This window comes from Fukomys damarensis, unplaced genomic scaffold, assembly GCF_012274545.1.
Source record: "Fukomys damarensis isolate Sample0158 unplaced genomic scaffold, DMR_v1.0_HiC HiC_scaffold_1, whole genome shotgun sequence".
Classification (NCBI taxonomy): domain Eukaryota; kingdom Metazoa; phylum Chordata; class Mammalia; order Rodentia; family Bathyergidae; genus Fukomys; species Fukomys damarensis.
The window spans coordinates 64,094,450-64,099,875 of NW_022900913.1; positions in this window are offsets into that span (position 1 = coordinate 64,094,450).

Here is a 5,426-nt window from a genome sequence, read left to right on the forward strand (position 1 = left end):
AGACTGGGTCTCACTATGTAGTTGAGACTGATCTGGAACTCACTATGTAGCCCAGGCTGGTCTCAAACTCACAGTGATCCTCCTGCCTCAGCCTCTGGAGTGCTGGGTTTACAGGCATGTGCCACCATGCTCAGCTTTTAATAAATTTTTTTTTTGGTTGAAAAAAATTCTTAACACACTTACTCCCCCAATTTTTTTTCCCCAAAATTCCTTCCAAATTTTGTGTCCCGGGTAGTAGTTTATCACCAAGGACTTTACTGTCTCATGTTATTGATTTAAGACCTCACTTCCACTCTTTCTCAGGAGCCTTGTTTGACTCATGGGTGACTTCCTTATGCAACAATGATGAAAACAGTCAGACATTTCTTCTCCCTGATCTAGCTGAAAAAGCCAGAAACGGATTCTCCAACTCCCTCCTCTTTATGTCATATATGATGACAAGATTAGAACTAGCCTTCCCCTTACCCTAGCAAGAACAGAGTGGAACATTTCCTTTTCAGCTAATTTCCTGAGACTTCACCTGACTGCCAAGCACCCTCAAGAATAAATCAGTTCAAGTTCCCCCCTATGAAAGTTCAAAGATCAACCGTGTTGCTGAGACATTTTGGGGCATCCTTTTATTGTAATAGCTGGAATAAAATTAATTTTCTTCCGTGTTTTTCTGTTGTCTTTGGCATTAATGATACTAAATGAAGCTACAGCAATTAAGTACTCAGATAACTCTGAAGAAAATCCTGGAGTCAGTTGATAATTTCAACACCAGTCATTCCTTGCTCAATCTTTTTTTTCCTTTACTATGTGTTTTCTGCTTCCATGCTACACACGGGCACAGTTACATGCAACGTAAACACATATTTGTGCCTTTGTTCACTTCTTTGTTTAAAATAATGGCTAAGTCTCAAGAAACAGTGCAAAGAACAGTTTTTGTAAGCCTTCAAAAGCCCTTGGTGTGTTTATCTCCCAAGTGGTAGGCATTGTTGATCTTTTTGGATCCAGTTGATGTTCTTTCTGAGTAAACTAAGTGGTGTTTTCCTTTCTTTCTCAGTTTAAGAGCAATAAGCAAGTTTTGTTCTCCCAAAATATCTTTTCATTAAATATCACTTACTACTGCCTCTGGCATGCCTTTTTCCCCAGTCCTACAGACAGAACTTTCACATGGAGCTATAGCTTCATCCCTTCATACACTTTGAGACAGGGTCTTACAAAGTTACCTAGGCTGGGCTCAAACTTGTGATCCTCCTGCCTCAGTTTCCCACCAAGCTGGAAGTATAGGTGTGTACCACCACACCCGACTAAGATGCCTATTGCTACCAACCACAACACTGAGTGTATCATAGGGGATACTTTTTGACTGTGTGACAACTACTTGAAAGTCAGATTCATGTCTGTCTGACTCCAAAATCTCTGCTCTTTCTCCTTGATGATTAATCTAGGTCATGAAAAAAACTTCTGGCTCCGATATACAAAATAAAAGATAGACTATGATGGTAGAGGACCTGAAACCTTTAGTGACTACCAGCAATCCTTGGAAGAGAAGTAAAGTGGGGAGAGGAACATCGAAACACTTCTATCAGATAAACTGAGCAGATAAGGGCATGGTGGACACCCAGCTATAGGGGCCACAGGTCTCAGTACTGCAGCAAAGGGTGTCTGTCCTTTAAATAAAATTCAGCAGGGAGTCTCCCTGGTGTGGGCATACTGTAAACCAGTGAGGAGCTGTGGAAAATTATCTGTTTGTTTTCTCCCATTGAGTGTTATGAAGGTTTCACCCCCAAATCTAAGAGAGGAGAATGCAGATTTCTAGAAAAAACAGGTGAGATGAAGCCGGAATGTTATTTATATAAACATGAAATGACATCAAATCTTTCTGAATACAGCTGTATTATGCTGCCTTTCTCAGGAATAAAGAAGCTTGAGACAAAAATGTTTTTCCTTGGCTGTGAAAAAGCATTCCAGAGACGTGGCATTGCCTCTCCTCTGTGCTTGTAGCTTCTCTTGCCCTGAGTAGAAGTGGTAAGGAACTTGTGAATAGTTAGGTGGAATCCAGTCTATGGTCTGCAGGGCAGAAAGAAAGTGGAAACTCACATTTCCTTCATGTCATGCAGAAAAGATGTTTTCTTGAATCTTATCTATTTTTTTTTCATTGAAAACTTCTACTTCTTGCTATACAGTATTTAGCACTAAATTTATAACAGTGCATAGTGTTGATCTTCCTAATTCCTTAATTTTCTGAATGCTGCTACAATGCCTTTTGTGACTACAATAGTTAGAACTGAAATTCTTCACCTTTTCATTTTGTGATTTTTCTTTGTATAGTTTGTAGTTTCTCCTTATTAGTTTCTCTGCATAGTGTTGAGTTGTAAGGCACAAGTCCCTCAAGATGTTATAAATGGTGGGATTCATGGGTGACATTTTCCAGCACATTTTTGGGATGATCTTATACACAAGACATCAAAAGCCCTTAAGAAATAAATAAGGTTGCTTGTTGAGAATTCGGATGAGTACCATGATTACCACAAAGCACAAATCACTCTAATCACAGTAGTGGACCAGAACATGGAGACAGGTAAACGTATGGAAGATGATTTTTATTAATCCTTTGTGAAATGTTTTCTGTGTGTACTGTGTCAAGGTATCACCTATACACATGATTCTAGTGGGCACTGCAAAGAATATTACATCTTTCAGGACAGACTGGTTTCTAAAATAACTACACTACCCAGGGAGCCCACAAGTAGTAAAAGAGTACCTTTCAAGCACATTGCTAGAGTCTTAAGTTCTCAAGGCCTTAGTGAGAATAGTAAATCGATTAGGGACACTGCAATTGGAAAACAGATGTCCTGTGTAATCATGCCAAAAAGCTATGTCCTTTGTGGTCCAAAACTCCATTCCTCTTTTCTGACACAGTGCATAATTTATCTATTTTATTTGTTTATTGTCAGTCTCTCCCACTAAAATACAGGCTCCACAAAGGTAGAGGCATTTATTTTGTTTTCTGTTGTATCACCCATGCCTGTCAATTCATAAAAGGTTTATGTAATGAATGAGCTAAGAAGAAAGAATTGAAGTATGGGGAGGTAGATTTTTGGCTCAAGAACAAGACTTAATATGATGTGTATTTTTCACAAGCTGGGTATGATTTCCCAGGAAGTGACAACTTTCCTGGAGCTCCAGTTGGGACCAAATGACTTCTAGCCTGGGAAATTTTAAGGGATTACAGTTTGGAGTTTGGCCTCTAAGATTAATTTCAGCCTTGTGGTTCTGAATATGAGCCTTTGTCAAAGAATTTTGTTTGTTTGTTTGTGGTACCAGGGATCGAACTCAGGTCCTTGCTCTGTGAGGCAGGTGGTGGAACCACTGAGCTAAATCCCTGGCCCTGTTAAAGAATTTCACTGAAGAAATCTTGGACAATCATATTGTTATGATAGAAAAAGTGACAACTAACTGATCTGGAGTGTGGGGGACAAGAAGAGATGACATTGGGCCTCTCAACCTGGGGGTTTTGGTGCCATTAAAAGGAAAGCTGAATTTCAGTAGAATAACCCAAAGCCTTATCTATAGTATGGTGCCTAAAAATGGTGGGTGTCCTGAGTGAATTCCTGGAGCCATACAGTTTCATATGATTATCTAGCATGTAGGTATAGCAGCCCCAGTTGAGAAAACTGACCTAGAGTGATTTTTGTTGCTACAAAAGAAAGAGGTTTAAATCAAATCCCTTTCTTCATCCAAAGCTCCTGCTCAGCCTTCTACTTTGGAGAGCTGGGAGTCATCAGAGTGGGGCTTCTTACCAAGGGACCTACTGGCTGCTCATCTGCAGGGAGAAGGTCCACTATGTGTCACTAATTCCACTGTGGACAGCACTTCCCCAGTCCTAGCTCCAGGACTTACCACCTGCTGCCAGAGGGCCTCACAGTAAAACCCCAAGTTAATGATGGTGACACCAGCCAAATATTCTTGGATGGTCTGGTATAACCTGTAATAGAGAAATAATTAAGACAAAGAGTTTTTACTCTCTCCCCTCAGAAGATGATGCCTTGTGAAAACAGCTAATGGGCAGCTATGTGCAGTAGCTTGAGATCTGGGAGAAAAGGAACTCAACAGACAATCAGGAATAAATTCTTAAAGGGGAAATGGGGAGTGAAGGAAGTTCGGAAAGGTAGGTGAAGAAAACACTGGGAGCACTTGGACAACACTGAGTGGACACTACCAGGGGAGCGTTTGTCCAGCTGTGGCATTACAGCTCCTTTCTTTGTACACTGCCATTTATTTCAGTAGGCAGAGAAGAAGGGAGAGACCACAAAATCCCGAGAAGAGGAGGCAGCGAACTAGGAATGCTTTGCAAAACTAAATTTCTGTCTCCTAATAGCTGATAACATCCCCTACTATAACGTGTGAAAGATTTTATTTGCTGTACGAGAAAGGCTGGGAGTAGATGGTAGAGCTTGGGTCAACTCCTTAAGAGGAATATACTGTGCGTTAGAAAGCTGACGGAATATGGATTCAAGGGTTTGTTGTATTTTTTCACTTGCAATTTTTAGAACTATAATTCAGCACTACTGGATTAGAGCATGTTCTATCAGAGTGAAAATCAAAAGCCTTCCTATGAAGACTCAGTGTTACAGCTGAAAGAGGTGACAGTCACATTACTGCCATCAAAAATAATTTATTAGCCGTGTCTGTGCAAAGAACTCTGATAGGCACAAAACCCCAGGGGCTTTCTGTTCCACCGCATCCTCTGCTCTCTGCTGTTTCTTCTGAGTGCAGTCTAGCTATTCACTGGTGAATATAATGGATACCATGCAAACTTCATCTTTGTGGACAGCATTACAGGAAAAGAGAATGCTGGCTCCATTGTCCGCCCTAGAATGTGGGGAAGGTGTGCTGGGATCCTGCCACGATCAACCTCTCATTCTTGGAGCTTATAAATAAAAGCATGCCTGGTTTCTACTTCAGATTAGGAAATCTAGAGAGAGTTGGCAAGCTATGTTTCGCATCATCAGCACATATCAGGCTGATCTTGGCTCTTCAGCGTTCCTTTCTCTTTCTACTCTACCCTGTCCCCTAGGCAGGTACAATGCTGCACCTGAGATTCAGGCACTTGGGTGCCTCCTTACCCAAGGAAAGAAATCAGCAACAGAATTTGAGATGCCGATCCGCAACCCTTTTGCATTTTACCTTTCAAGAGCCCTTGCCTGTGACGTGTGTACCTGTGTGTACATCTACACTTAAAGATAACCCCCCTTTCTCTCTCTCTCTCTGTTTTTAAGGTAAGTTATTTACGGCCCGGAGAGATGTGACAGGTCTGATATCTCCACGGCCGTCTCCACCACCAGCATTTCTCTCAGGAACTCCAAGAAGGGTGGCTCTGGGTGTAGCCGCCCCGCGGCCAGGCAGCAGAGCGCATGGGTCTCCTCCCCGGACGCGCG